This window comes from Numida meleagris, chromosome 2 (assembly GCF_002078875.1).
Source record: "Numida meleagris isolate 19003 breed g44 Domestic line chromosome 2, NumMel1.0, whole genome shotgun sequence".
Lineage (NCBI taxonomy): Eukaryota > Metazoa > Chordata > Aves > Galliformes > Numididae > Numida > Numida meleagris.
In genome coordinates, this window is record NC_034410.1 from 93,014,809 (window position 1) to 93,031,371 (window position 16,563).

General features: G+C 35.3%; 1 long non-coding RNA gene across 1 annotated transcript in view; it reads left to right on the forward strand.

Annotated features, from left to right (window-relative positions):
* Positions 1–16,327, forward strand: part of LOC110394128 — a 104,663-nt gene extending 88,336 nt beyond the window's left edge. The window contains exons 6-7 of the long non-coding RNA XR_002435374.1: positions 11,355–11,423; positions 13,878–16,327. This is a non-coding gene — a long non-coding RNA (uncharacterized LOC110394128). The remainder of the gene's footprint in view (positions 1–11,354; positions 11,424–13,877) is intronic.

Below are 16,563 nucleotides of genomic sequence, written 5' to 3' on the forward strand. Positions count from 1 at the left end.
GTTTCGCAGGTTTTTTTTTTCTTCTTTTCTCTCTGTTTGTGTGATACACCTGGCCCAGCAGATAAGACAGCAGGGAGTGGTGCCTTCGTTACCATTCACAAGCATTATCACCTTTTGCAGTGGTCAGCTCCTTCAAACCGCACCCCCGAAAAAGCCTGCTTGTCCAGCTTCTGCTTATCTTTACAATCATAAGCAGAAGCACCCTGGCACGGTGACACCCACCGCTCACCCCCCTAGATAATTCGCAGTTGTCAGTTAGAGTCTTATCACCAAAATGGCCTCATGAAGCAAACTTTGAGGCAAAAGAAAAAACAGTTCTTGTCTTCCACAACAAGATAGCAGTTAGTGGAATGTAACAAAGCAGTTTTATGTGTAAAATTGGGTTTCTAAGCAAACAATAATTCAGTCTTAAGAAATAAGTAATTTCCATTAACTCAGAAGACTTCCAATGATAGAACAATGAAGTGACATACTAACAGCAATATGAGAGACTAGATTTTGACACAAGTTTTTAATTAGTTACCTTAAAGATATTGTTTCAGAATTCTTTTGTAAGATAAAAATTCAACAGTAAAAAAAAAAAAACAAACAAACCTCTGTTGCAAGCTATTGCATTTTGGAGTGAAATAAATTATAAGGGCTAGTGTAATTTCTGAGTTTCAGAGACCATTTACCACTGCACCCCCAAATTTAGTTTTTCTTACTTCAAAGGAAATTATTCATTCTATTCTGAAGATCTGTATCTGCTAAGTCGTAAAGATAACAAATTGAGTTTATGTTCAAAGATCATCTGAAGGTCACAGTGAATTTCCTTCCATTGACTAAATACATGTATAACTCATTTTTTCCCCCTAATACAGTCCCTTTATGGTTTCTAGGATAAAAAGCCAAAGTGTCAGTTGGATCCACATCTCTGCTCCTTGAATACTATAGACTGATAGTGAGGTCTTAAAAGATAGAATGGAAGTGATTGTGAAAAAGCTACTTTTCCACTGTGGATGCTGAGGCACTCTCTAATTTTTGACATCTGTTGTTTTTGGTTTTTTTTTTCATTACTGTAGGGGCAGGTAAGTTGCATGGATAACTTTCTTAATATATTTCTTTCTTAGATGTTTCAGTGTATGATAATGAAGTAACTTTAAGTAATAAAATTACTTTATAGTTTGTTTTTCTAGTTTTGTTGTCATTCTCAGTACAATCAAATTGAGGAAGAATATACTCCAATGAAGTGCTTCCAGTCTGCTGTAGGTTGTCGCCAGACAGCAGGTGAGACCCATGAGTAATAGGGATTAGCAAGAGAAAAAGTCATGGGTCAGGATAAAGAATCTCTAAAAAGAAAAGAGGAAAATAAACAAAAACTGATGCAAAGGCAATCGTACATCACCTCCGACAAACAGACTGATGCTCAGCAAGTCTCTGATCAATGGCCGCTTTAAATTTTATTTTTAAAGCTACCTATTTAATTGCTGAGCAAGATGTTTTACGGTATGGAATATCTACCTGGCCAATTCAGGTTGGCTGTCCTAGCTGTGTTTCCTCCTTGCTTCTTGCCTACTCCTGACCTGCTTGCTGGGGAGGGAGAAAGTTCAAGAAAAAGAGTGTCTTGATTCTGTGACAGTACTGTTCAGCAGAAGCCAAAACATCTGCGACTTGTCAAAACTGCTTGTGCCACAAATCAAAAACACAGCACCATACTAGCTTCTATGAGGAAATTTCCTTTCATCCATACTGGGTAAGTACTCCAAGAAAGTAAATTTTTAAATATGGTTGGTGGAAGACTCCCACTTATAGCCAGCTTTATAATAAAGAAGATATTTTTCAAATAACAATTGACTTTTGGTTATTCTAAACAAAGCATCTGAAATAGCGGGGTAACACTAGTACGATTGATTTGACTTCCAAAGGTTGTGAAGAAAAGAGAAAAGTGCGGATTTGCTTTGGGAGAGTGTTAATTTGGATATCAGATTCTAAAAGAAATAAGAAACTCTCCCAGGAGCTGGGGAGGAAAATGGTTTCTGACTTAGGGGAAATATTTGTGACAAACTCTAATGAAGGCTGATAAACAAAATGAACACTATTTTAAGAACAGTTTTCATTAAATACAGTGTTTTTTAAGTACTTTGCTTTCAGGAAGGGAGATACTGTTTACCGGTTGTTTCCTGAGGAGGAGAGCTGCCTTTTCAGTGCCTTCTGAAGCAGTGGTGGCTCACATGTTGTGGCTGAAGGGCTTAGCTGAGGGAGTGAAAAGCTTGCAAGAAACTCAGTGATGCTACATCAAGGCAGAAGACACTGAGGCTTTTCTTGAGAGTGGTGTGCACAGTTGGGTTATCTACAGTGCACATCTGCTTTTCTTTTCTAAACTGAGCCAAGCCAACATAGTTGCCAAACTGCAAGTAAAGGAGAAAGAGCAGAACCATAGTGCCTCAGCACTTCTTCTCAGTTATGAATGCAGATTTTGTCTGTAAAGGACAAAGTCTCCTTGAGCTGCACTTTTTCTCTGGCCCACAGATTCTTTGCACCTAGAGGATAGCAGGTGCTGGTGACTACACTTGATTATGGTTAATCTAGGGGGATTGGCAGGGCAGAGGTGCAACTCTCTCGAGAAGGGATTTCTACATCTCCAGCCTTTGGGTCACTACCTCACTGTGCATGTTTGATTCCATCTAACAGTCATGGTCTTAGTATAGAAGCAGTACAGACTGTAGCTGTTAACTCAGAACAGAATGCTTGCTCCTTCTCTGCATCCCTGTTTTGAGACAATCTATTTCTAAAGTAGGATGTCTTCAGGCAGGGGATGCTACTAAACTGTCCCTGATCTCCTTTCCCTTGGGTCAATGTAAGTATGGCAGCAAAAGATCTGGAGCTGCTGCCCCTCCCTTATGGGGGAGGCCTTATAGGAATAAAAACTCTGTTGATAGAATACCTAGAACGACCTCCACCACCCCCCAATTTTTTTTTTTAGCCTGTTCAAGAAAAAAAATAGTATTTTAAGATTCCTAAGATTGCTTCTACACCATTTTTGTATGATTTTGAGTCTAGAATATTCTTATATGCCTTGTGCAAACTTCATGTAGAGTGTGTTACTAGTCTGTAGTTAAGCATATGCAGAGTTTATCTAACATGAGCGAGGCTACTGGAATGAATAGCTTCTGTCCTATAACCAAACCAGCACGTGTAAGCTGAGTTACAATGGCACTGACTATACGCCTACTAAGACTTGACACCGAGGTTGTAAGCATTTCTAGACCATGCTGAATCAAAGCAAGCAGTTTAAGTGTCTGCTTAACCAAGTTTGAGATGAAATTAACTGAAAACAGACAGAGGTGGTGAAATTACTCTTAGCTACCAATTGTATCTGCTAGGAAGTATTTGATTATGGGGGTTTATGAATGGCTTTCAGTTTATTTTAAGGTCTGTCTTCATTAAAATGAAGTTAAAACAAGGCACCTATTCTCACATAACTTCAAGTACTTAGTAGCTTTCCCTGCATAGCAGAACTTTTATTTGTATAAGACATCCCAGGTACCTTCATTTAGGTCTATGGCCCAGATTCCCTAATATTTTTACTTTGCACTAATTCATTAGTAGGGATAAAGGTTACCAACGAGCTTTTGTAATTAGTAGGAAATTTCATGTAAATTGGTTGTATTGAATGCTTTCATTGATGATGTGTGTCCAGATCAATGTTTTTATAGCTCTGTCCTGTAAATGTTTTAAAAAGACTGAAAATTGTAATGTATGATGACTATCTGATCTTTCGTTAGACAATTTTGAAATTATCCTGTCCTGAGTAACTGTCTTTGTCTCTGAGAAAAGGAAAGGTATATTCTGCTGCTATTGGTTTTAAACTACTTCAAGTCAAACTGATGGACTTGTGTTTTAAGGTCAGTTTGCCCAAAAGCAGTTTCTACAAAATTGTGTGCAAGTTGTTTTTTTGATGACTTTACCATATAAAATGCAATTCTGTTGCCATTCTCCTGTTTTGATGTTCTAGATTAGGAAACAAGGATACTGCTTCTGTAATACTACTTGGGAACAAGTTTACTGGTGATGGCTCTGGAAAACAGAACCATCTATTTTAAAAACTGACGGGTGCTTGAACTGAGTAACTTGTTTTAGACATTTAAAAAATATGTATGTTTTCTTGAGCTATATTTTCACTTCTAATAAGCCTTTTCTTTTTTTCTTTTTTTTTTGTATTTTCATTTGGAAATTCACTTCATTTGTGTTTTCATTTAGGAAATAAAAAGACATTTTTCTTTATTTGCGCTGGTTTACTTTGATTATTTAAAAGCTAAATTTTAATCCAAGTGTTAGAAGCCTCCAGTGGTTAGGTTTTCAGCTAATAACATGTTTTATGTTAATGGAGTAGTAGTAGAGAATCACTTTTCACTTTCATTTAAATATTCTATTCATATTTGCACCCTTTTGCTCTTTTTGAGATAGCCATAATTTAAATAATTGATTCAATGAAAAAAAAAATCCAGCAGTGTAATGCTTAGCAGTCTATTCCAAAAAGGTCAGATACCAATTACTGTAATTTTGCATAAAATGAAACAAGAAAGCCTGTCCCTTTCATTCCCAGGAAAAAAAATGTTAAAACAATCAAATTCTCACGGGGCTTTTTCAGTCAATAAATGTTTCAGTGAATGATTGTAACACCAAAATGGATAAGCATTTTCCCACTCCAGCATTTTTACTAATAAAAAAACCTGGATCTCATTTGGAGAGTAGGGGGTAGAAGAAGAGTTCTTGAGTATAAGAGAGGTAGATTGAAAGGGAATAGTTTATCTATTTTTCTCCTAGAAATCATTTTTATTGTCAGCAATGCTACTTATATGTACTTACTGCAGCTGTTTTATGCATTTTTAATCTCATTTTTGCATTTATGTTTTCACTTAAAAAAATATTTTTATTTGGTTTAACAGGCAGTGTCTACCTAGTTCTGCTGCCTCAAACATAAACAACTAAAGTGTTTTGTAAATTTTATTTCACTTTAATCCTTTATGCAAGTGAAGTCCAAATACACATTACATGGCTGTGCCATCCGGAGATAACAGAGCAAGCTCTGAGACAAGTTATATTAGTTTTAAAAGTAGTCTAGGTGTTCTAATGGGGGTTTCTGCCTGGCTTCATTAGAATGCTGAGTATTTAAGTATGTTATTCAGGTAGAACACCATGCCAATATGACTACACTATTTTCAGTATGCAATATCACTTTAAGCATCTCTTACAATGTAGGATTATGAATGGCATTGAACATGTTCTGTGCTCATTTCTCAGGTGGGGGTAGCATCCATCAAGCCATTTATATCATAAAATTGAACCTCTCACAATGTTCCTACTCAATCTGGAAATCCCACCATGCAGGAAGTTGAATTTGCTCAATTTTCAGCTTGTATTACTGAGAGTACCTGGAATTTACCATTATCTTGCAAGCTCCAGACACAAAAAGCTTGCTTATTGTCTCCCAATCTCTCTCTTTTTCTGAGTGCAGCATCCTCTACTTCCACTTCCTTTTTAGAAATGTGAGGGGGAAAAAAAAGACAAATAATGCACAAATCTATTTACTTTGCTTCTTATTTGCACTGGTAAACAGATTTATCAGTGACAGTGAAGTAAAATATAGCTAAAGGAAAACTCCTAATGTGGTTTTGGGCTAGCTGAGAGGTAACCTAGTAATCCAAGTAAAGTCCTCTTTGTCAGACCTGGTCTGGCTATTAGCCTTTGAGTGCTGTTTCAGAGTCAGTCTTTTTGGTTTTCAAACATGCTGCATGCACTGATCACAGATCCTAGGAACTGAGATAATAGAGTCATAGAATATTCTGAGTTGGAAAGGTCCTGTATGGACCATCAAATCCAACTCCTGGCTCCACACAGGACCACCCAATGTGATGCTTTTTGTGGAAAGTTTCTTCTTAACTACAGATTGCATAAAAAATGAATATGAACTAAAAAAGAAAAAAAAATCAATGTTGTAATGCCTAAGAATCCCTCTCAATACTGTGTTGCCAAACAGTTTGTTCATATGCACTACAGTACGACAATTCATAAATTGCCTAAAAAAATAGTAGGAACTTCTTTTGGTACACTTCAAAATATGTGATACTTCCTCTTCGCTCCTTGCAGCCTTTTGTAAAAGGCTGCTGTAGAGGAACTGTTAGGCTATGGCTTGAGCTGGTGACTGAGCACCTGGTAAAGGAGTGTGACTGGCCCAGAGCATACAGGCTAATTGTTTGCACCTGTGCTCCCCATGCGCCCAGAAGGGGTGGACCCAGGGTGGGCTCATATAAGGGCCAGCCACTGAGGGGAGTGCATTGCTAGGATCTGGGCTGTTTCTTGAGGAGTTCTGTGTAGCCAGAGAGTCCGTTCACTAGTGGAGTGAGTTCCATTCTTCTTTCTTTATATGATTATTGGTCTACCTGTGAATACTTTATATGGTGTTACCAAGAACCTGTCAGAAGCAATTTGCTTCTTCATAAGCAGAACAGACCATTATTAATCTAACTGTGATGGAGTTTGATTCATACTTTAGTGTGATGGCTTCAACACAACATGTCACAGTTTGAAAACGATGCCTTAATTAGACTTTCTCTGATCCTGAGCATAAAAAAGCTTCTGAAAGTTATCTGAAGCCATCTGATAAATTGTACGTCTTTTAATAATTTTAGAAAGGCTTTATTCTGGTCTGATTGTGGTTTCCTTTAGGTGTTTGCTTATCCTCCTGTCAGTCTTACTCTTCAACTTCTTGCTTCACTGGACATGACAACTATTTGTATCTGAATAAGAAATAAAAAGAAAGGTGTTGATTTAGCAGTTTCTAGCATAGCTTATTGAATGTACAAATCCTATGAGGTCGTCAAATAAACTTCTAATTTATACGTAAGCTGTTTTAAATCAAAAGCTTTCTGTAGTCTGTTCAGCCAACTATTTCTGATCATTTCAAGTAACATTTTTTTTTCCACTCTTTTCATTACTCCTATTCTATTGTAGCAAAATACTTATTTTGGAAGAAGTAGTTAAATCATGCTTTTTCCTTTTTTAAAAAAAATTATTTCTGGATAGCTGAAATCTTTGTTTTTAAAAACAGTTTAAAATAGTCTGGTAATGTGTATTATTAGTGATCTGCTGACGTCAAGAAACGTTATGGAAACCAGTGAGGCAATACTCATTTACACTACCTGCGCCTTATTAAATTTGCATAACATGGACTTCCCATTCACTTCATTTGTGAAATCATATCAATGATAAAGGGAGCAGAAGATGACAGTTTTAGTTAAAAATTTTCAGAGTGGAAAAGAAATTTGTCATTCTCAATGGAAAACAAATGCAGGAAATAATATGTTGAATGTACATCCTTTTCGGAACTGTGCGTTTCTGGAAAGAGTTTAACTCTTGACCTAAAGCCAGTAGGTGAAAAGATGAAATTTTAATATTGTACCTGTGCTTTGTTTATTTAAGCATACATCCATAATGCTAGCCTCCAACAGCACAGATTTATCTGTAAGTAGCTTTGTATCAAAAGCCATTATTTTTCCCTGCTCTTCCTTAATTCATGCTGTCAGTATTCAGAGTTCAGGTCAGCTGTATTTCTTTGTTTCTTCTGCTTGTGCCTAGTTTTGGATACTTCATAGTATGCTTGATTGTAGTGTTGATGGCCAGTTGTTATGCTAAGAAAAACTTTTCTGAATTTGTGAATGAATTGAAGAACACTCTAGAAATTGATAGTGCTAGGAATAAAAACTAAAATGCAAATGTTACTTAAATAATGTTAAAATGAAGTAAATGAGCCTTTTCTATCATGATTCTGTAGAGAGAGTGATGTACTCTCAATTCAAGTGAGTTCTCAAGCGTTGTTTTCTCTTATTAAGTACATTTGGTCAAACCGATGTAAAAGATGGTTAACAAAGCTTTGTTTTACTTCTTCCTGAGGTTTTCTCACTTCCACAAGTTAAAATTGTTTTAAATACTTACTCAGATGGCAAAGTGCATGTGTGCATATATATGTGTATATATATATATGTATAAAGTATAATACGTATATTATTTTTTTTTATCCCAGCACAGTTTTTAGAAGGCAAAAAGCAAGCATTTGAAGATGGAGATTAGGCCTATTTTGTCTCTGATAATCTTAAACAACTTACATTAAGTACTTCTTTAAATCCTGAAAAATGATTTGCAGTGTAGTAATGCAGCAATATATTCATTTAACTATTTCAAAGATATTTTATGACATTTCATTTCTTCTTCTGATAGAGGAAATAATACCTTTTCTATTCTGTTTTTTTTTCTCCTGAAATGTAAGCATTAATTTGAATATTTTGAGTAACCCTTTCTATTTTTTTCTCCATAAAACCATAATTACGTGGTCTTCAGTATGTTGACCTTTTCTTATTACTAAACATTATATATTTTATAAACAAAAAATCCCGCCCTAATTTTAAATGAGAAATCTGAAGCTACAAAAAATTGTTGTTATCTCATAATCTGATCATCTTTCAGTATCACAAACTGCAGCTTCATTTGCTTGAACGGATTGCATATGCTTCTCATCTTAAGATATCAGCCTACTCAGATTTAAATAAGTTGGTAGTTTTCTTTATGAACAAGCCAATTCAGATGTTTCCACATAATGTAGAAAACATATGTAGTATAACTGTACTAAAATGTTACTTTGAAAATCTGTCTTAAGGAGGTAAATCCTCAAATATATGTGCAATTGGATATGCAAGTTGATTCAATTTGTTTCAAAATGCATTGATAGTAATCATTGAGCTTACCTGCAAAGTACCAATAACGTAGTGATAATGAGTTCCTACCATATACACGAGTCTAATTATTTGTTAAACATGAATAAATGATTTGTTGCCCTATATAAAAGAAGTCAACCCCCTTCATCATTTCCTGACCTCCAATACTGGAGGTATTTTGGAGGTATACTTTGAATACTTGCAAAAGGGAATATTTTCATTTTTTGTATTCACACCCAAAGGCAGAAATCGCTTTAATGCTTAAAGTTTTTCCAAATATCTTAGGTCCAATTAGCCCTTGTTTCCCTTAAAATCATTAAGATGTTTTGTCATTGAAATAGTCTTTTATATTTACTTTAAATTATGTAATTCTGAAGTTATTTCTAAATTTGCCTTCAGTTACGTTATTGATATAACACATGATGATAATACTAGGAGTACATAGGAATTAACAGGAATAACACAGGAAACAGTACTAGGAAGCCTTTTATTTAAATACCAAAGTTGTGGACAAATGCTTCTGCATGGATAAAAGCCAGAAGCGTGCTTTGTCAGAGTCATGAAAGTACTTAAGAACTTGTCTTCATCAATGAATCTCCCTGCAACCACAGGAAAAAAAAAAAAAAAAAAAGATAATGATCACTGTAACATAGGAGTACTAATTTCATTCCTGGATCTTAATTTTATTTTTTTTATTTACTGGATGACTTTTGGGGATGTACAGGGCTGTGGAAACTTTTTTCTTCTCAGCAAAACTTTTCTTGATGGCAGTTGTATATGTTAATGGCAGCCAGAGTTGGCTGTACTGTCATAATTGTTAACTTTTCTGAAAATACATTATACTCAGTAACCTATTTTCTGAGACAATTTTATGGCTTGCATTTATGATATGAAGGGTCCAGAATCACTGAACTGATAAAACAGAAGTAATTCCTCTGTGGAACCAAGTTTGCTCTTCTCCTTAAATTGGGAGAAATGTGTCATCTCTGTCTTTGTGGTCTGTGTGTGCTGTGGAAATTCTTAGTTAGTAGTTAATGTGATTAACTATTGAATTCCTTATCTCTGGAGGCATTCTTATTAACATGCTGAAATTGATGCAAGGACCTGAAGTCATATATTTATATACTATTCTTTAGCTATGCACTGGGGATCTTTGCTTTGTATTTCAGTGATTTAGAGATGTAGATCAAGTTAGAAAGTTATGAAGATTCATCATGCTATAGATACCCAATAATTATTAAGTGTTAAGTATATTAGGAGCCAGGCCTCTGGTAATTCTGCAAATGCTATATGTATGATATTGCAAAATATTGTGATGATACACGCTAAATCTTTGAAATCATTGGATGTAGTTGTCTCTTTGGTTTATTATTTTTTCTTGGTAAAATTACCAGCTGTCATTATGCTGTAGACATTACTCCTCAGTTCCCCTCTCCTCCCCCCGCAAAAAAACCAACCAAACAAAACCCATAAAAAAACAAAACCGCACAAATACTAATCCGAACCTGAACAACAACAGAACATCCATAAGAGCCCCTACAAGATGAAATTCTGCTCCTGACTATGCAGGTGATTAGGGACAGAAGATGTTCAGTAACCTGCAGATGTATCTATCTTTAGAAGCACTTTTGTTTCTGTCATCAAGAAAATTTTTAGCTACATTGTTAGAAAATGCGTTGTGATTTTTCCCAATGTGTTTCTGCAAGAAACAGTTATAAAAGCTTCCTACAGTACAACTACAGGTGAGCTACCTGTTAAAAATGTCAAGGTGTTATCATTTTGTTTCTTAGTTTTTTCAATCCCAGATATGCCTCTTAGGATATTAGTATCTATCAACAGTGTAGTTGCTGCCAGATTAACAGATTTATGCACCATAACTGATGCAAATATCTGGGAGAAAAGAATATTAGGATGGGATATTTGTTTGTTCTTAAGGTGAGTGATTAGTCCTTTTTCTAAAAGGTTGGGTGGGCAGAACAAATGACACACTTATATATATCATTCAGCTATAAATTTTGCGTATTTTGCATATGTTTACTTAAATTTGAGCGAGCATATACCGTGGAATGTCCTGTTCATAATTAGCTGTAAAAATGTCTTATTGCTTCTTAGTGACCACCCCATATGTGAAATCAAGTATCAAACTGTATTTTGTTCCTCTGTTATGTAGTCTGAAATAAATACAAATTCCTGTGAGCTCACTTCTCTTTCTAAATAGAAAATTCCACTTTCAACAAAAGTGAATAGCATTCTTGTCCTCTAACAGCATTTGATGTTCAGGATCCTCAGCTCTTTGCTGTTTATGATTCAGTAGAACCTTCAGTATCATGATGGATGGCTGAAGCACTGTCCACAATTTCCTCCATATGTCTTGTTGATTGCATTGAAGTTCAGTTACCACAGTCAAGGACTAAATATATAATATGCTAGCATACAGCTGAACTTTATAGCTATGATGATGAATAGTGGGATTTTACTTCCCTTAACAAGATGAATTAAATCTTCCTGGCTGTTACCTAATAATTGATGTTTATTGATCCAGTATAGAAGGCTATGTTGCATGTGGTCTTTACAACGAAAGTGTTGTCCTTTTTTTCCCTCCAGAAAAATGATACAGCAAGCTCTTGCAATGCAGAGGGATGACTGGCCAGGAATGAACTGTAAGAAATCTGCGTGAGTAATGCTAATATTGATATATGAATGAAATGGTATATAGACACTTTGAGAGCCTTGCTCTTCAGTTTAATTATATTGTTACTATTTAGCTTTACTCTTCTTAATAAAACTTTGATCAGTTTTATTACTTTTGATTATCATAATGATCCAAGCTATATCAAAGCATTATTGATGGTGGCCGTATGAGAGACTCACTCAACAGTGAATTTTTCAAACATCAACTTTACATGAGATTTGTCATTATTTTTTCCTGCTTCATTATACTATTGTGTAACTCGGGAGCTTCTGTCATGGCCAGGCACAATTCAGTCAATTGGACTGACTCTTCAGGAGTCAATGACTGCTTATCTGCAAGCTGTACACTTTTCAGCTGAACAATCCTCAAATTATTTTTCCCGATTGCTTCATGTGAAAAGCTACAGTCCTTGGCCCCATCCTTGAATCATCTCTTGTCTTGTCTGGTTTGTTCTGGTCTTGTGTGCTTCTCTGTGAGTAAAAGTTAAAACGAAACAGAAGAAGGATGGGGATATCCTTTTGACTAAAGGGGAAAATAACAAAAAGAATCCCTTTGATCCAAACTCCTACAGTCCCAGAAGGTCACATCATGTATTAAAAGCTTTGCTGTTTTGAAAGGAGCTAGTGCTCATTGTTTAGCCCAGTATATCAGGTAAAATACTTGAGATTTGAATAAATGTTCTCAAGTCAGTGATTCTACTCCTGGGTAAATGGGGTATCAACGTTTACTACTTGACTGCATCATAGAATCATAGAATCGATCACCTTCACACCTACCCTACTTTGTCCTTGAGTCAGTGAAACTTCTGCACTTTTCTGCCCAGTTGTTTGGTTTCCACTGAGGAAATGGTTTGCTTTATAATTCCTCAAAGCAGAAGAAAACCTTTTTCATAACTGATATTAAAAAAAAAAAAAGTATCCTTATTTTGTCTGGCGTATCTTATAATTGTTTCATAATGATTCTGTCAGTGATGATGGTATCAAACTGAACTTGAAATGTATATAAATGCTTAACTATAAACATTAAGAAGAAAAATAAAGACGTTTTTCAGATTTTTCTCCTGAAACTAAGAAACTTTACTTTTTTTCAAGTGGTTAAAATTGTTTCATTAGTGTACTAAAGTTATGAAATGAAACACTTGCTAGGAGACTTTCAAAATCACAACTAGCTAGAACCAGAACTGGAAAGAAATCCAAGTAAGGATGACAGGCTGATGATTTGGAGTTATTTTCGATCATTGTAGATTCTGGAAGATAATTTTGTTCTTATTTTTCCTCTGTATGTTAGGTACCTTGCCCTTCTCCTACTGGAGTGTGAAATATTCTCCGCTTAGGTGTTAGTCATGTCGTTTGCATTTGTATCCTTCTGACGCAATCTGAAAGATAAAGCTTTACCACAGATTGCTTTTATCCTAGATGTGATAAGGCATAATTACAAAGATACATAATACAGTTGTACATGCAGTCATTTATAAAAGTTATCATCAAGTTTGTTTCCAATGAGAACTATGTAAAAACACTTACTTTGAAATTCCTGGAACTTGTAGTTTCAATAATAAGCGAACCGTTATGCTAAACAAGCAGTATTAATTCAGCCAAACACACATACTAAGTTGTTATCATATCGTGAAACTGGGTTTTTAATTAAATCCCTTTAATTAGGCTTAATTATGATTTCAGCTCAAAATTGCTGTAACAATATTGCTCTTCTAAAGGTTTGTTTTCTAAAATACTCCTCATTCTATAAATACAATTGTAGATGATGTAGTTTCCATTAAAATCACTTTAATAGTTGCTTTTAAGTTACTTGTCTGAATGAAGAATCCTGACTTTGATTTTGCAGCAGCAGGAGATTTGCTTTGAAATGGTACTGTATTCACTTGAAGATTTTCTTTATGCTGAGTTTCGTGTTGTATATTTCTGATACTTTTCACGAAGGTTAACATGCATTCACCAAAGGATTTGAATCAAAGTGGCATGATCAGTGGAGCAGCTGATAAATTCACTGTAAAATATCACTATTAAAGTAAAGGGAAAAAATATTTTGTAATTGTTTCTCCTTCTGTTAGTAACAAAGATGGTATATGTTGGTACCAAATGTTTATGTAACCACAGTCTAAATCAGTATACTTAAAGTGATAAAGAGAGTGGTATAGTGATTTGCATTTGCAGCGCGTAATATAAAATGGAATTTAGACCAGATATTGTGGATATAATTATTTACTAGCGATGACATCAATAAAGAACAATATGAATATCTGGGTAAAGTTTATAATAATTTTGACTATATTTGGAACTTAAAAATGTTGTCTTATATGCGTTTTGAACTCTAAACCATCAACAGTTAATTTTATGTGCTGACTGAATGTATAATATAACATTTGTTGTCCTAATTGCCCTTCAACACTTCTCTCTGTATATACTTCTTCATTACAGTTGATAATGTGAGTTAAAAGCAACTTGAAGCCAGGATTCTGACGCATTTGGAGTGCAAATTATGAAAGACTTCTGAGAGTAGATAATGCACATCTGCAGATTAAAGCAGTTCTCAGAGGAATTGTGAGTTAAAGGATACATATAGATAAAATTTTAAAATCTCCACAGTGTATTTCAAATGAAATTTGAATTGCTTTCAAACTTCTAAGATTCTTCTTTTGTTTCACTTTCTAGAAGTCTAGTTATCTCTCATGCTAAATTGCCCATTTTTCCTTCAAGATATAATAGTATTAGTAATTAGACTTTTTCTTCAGGTGAAATAATGTTTGAATTTGCATTGCCTGAAAGAGATTAATGACTTTTGATCTCATTGAATCACTCTAACTACAATATGGTCAAGTGTTTATGCTATTAGTTTTGCTGGTCTTGCTTTCCACACTAATCTAACAACAAACAGGAAACTTGCAGTAAAATACTGAAATGAGGTATTACCATTTCTGTAACAAAAAGGAAGTTTTTGGTATTGACTGACCAAAATACTTAAAAGAGTTTTGTTAGATTGTTGTAGAATAAATTGATTTTATAAAACTACTTACAATAAACTGAGGAGCAAAAATAACTGACATTTTTACATGAGTTTGATTTTTTTTTTTGTAATATTACTAATACAAATATTTAATAACTTATTAGAATACAGTGCCTTAGTATCTTACAGAATGTGCAAAACCTTTTGTTCTACAAGAGTGTTTTTAGACGAGTAATAAGTACCTTTCTCAAGAGACATTTAAACGAAGTCTACTCTTTGAAAGAAACTTACGAAATGTCATAATACTTATGAAGTAGATTTTTTTTGGTAGTGGAGGAATTGCTATTCTAACATCTGAAAGAAACTGGTAATAAAGTTGAGTGAATCGTAGAATGGCTTGGGTTGGAAGGGACTTCGAGTATCATCAAGTTCTAACTCTCCTACCACAGGCAGGGTTCCCAACTGCTAGATCAACTACGAGATCAGGCTGTCCAGGGCCCCACGCAACCTGGCCTTAAACACCACCAGGGCTGAGGCATCTCTAGACAGCCTGTTCCAGCACCTTGCCGCTCTCATAAACCTCTCCCTGATGTGTAAATCTTCCCTCCTTTAACCTATAGGGTTAAGAAATTTGCTGATGTTTCTCTGAGGTTATCAGTCATCATCAGACTGCAGTACATAGGCAATATCCTATATAAAAATTGCACACACTGGAAAGACCCATATGCTCTCATATTCTAGCTTCATCTATATGGATAGATTAAAGCAAAGAGTGCAAGAATTACCTTGTAATAATTATATGAAATACAGACTTTCCTAATTTTTTTTTTTTTTACAGCTGCACTGATGTACTGTCAACAAAAACAAAAACCCCAAAGCAAAGGCTTTGGAACATTTTTATCAGTTTACTATATATGATGTACTAAGTAATATGATACGAAGCATAAAAATGTCCATAGAACTACAGAGGACAAAATATACTGGGGGATCTGCTTCTGTTTCATACGTTAGTTCTACAGTGAAAGAATAAGCATATCCCACAGGGAAAATATATTTCTTATCATGAATGACAAATATAAATATTTGACCTATAAGTTTTATCTTGATAAGAATGCTGTTCATGCTGACTGCTTACCCTTTTTGGGATAGTGTGGAGATCATATTATTGGATGAGATCACTAGAGTAGTGCTGGCTTAGGCTGGTGGAAAGATCATTGGCACAATCATGTACTACACTGACTGTCATTATTAATCATCTTTGAGTTCTACGTTACCTTTTTTCTACTGTGAAGAATGCAATGAAAATCTCAGATGGCTGAAAGCAATGTGTAGAATAATAGCACTAATGTGAAAAATGAGTCTGCTGCACTGCAGATTTAAGCAGAGAAGATGAAAAAGGAGCTATGGACTTCAGATTCTAAATACTTTCAAGCCACAAGTTTCAGAAATAAAGAAATTATTGTCCTACAGCCTTCTTCTTTTCCCCAATTTTTTTTTAATCAGTTTTTTTCTCCTCATTCCTATATTCTCATTACTCAGCTCAGTGTTATTTTCACACTATTTGGTTTCTGCTCAACCTCCTTAAGCTCTTTCAGGTTAGCATGTATTCTCTATATGTAACATCTCACTACAAGCCTTCATCTATTTTTACATGCAATTGCATTATGTTGCTTTGAATAAAAAAAAGTAGACATTGAAGTGATGATTCCCTTCATGTCCGTACTCCATCAGCATGACCCTGTGTGAGATGTTGTTTAGTTCTGCAAATATGGAATATGGAGTGTATCTCCTGCCTCAGAAGACACTGAAATTGTGTATATACGAGCCTGACCTCGGTGCCGGGGAAGGTTATGGAACAGTTTGTCCTGAGGGAGATCACGTGGCATTTGCAGGACAACCAGGGGATCAGGCCCAGCCAGCATGGGTTTGTGAAGGGCAGGTCCTGCTTGACCAACCTGATCTCCTTCTATGATCGAGTGAGCCATCTGGTGGATGAGGGAAAGGCTGTTGATGTGGTCTACCTAGACTTCAGCAAAGCCTTTGACACTGTCTCCCGCAGTATTCTTCTGGAGAAACTGGCAGCCTGTGGCTTGGACAGGTACACCCTTTGCTGGCTGGAGGGCTGGGCCCAGAGCGTGGTGGTGAATGGAGTTAAATCCA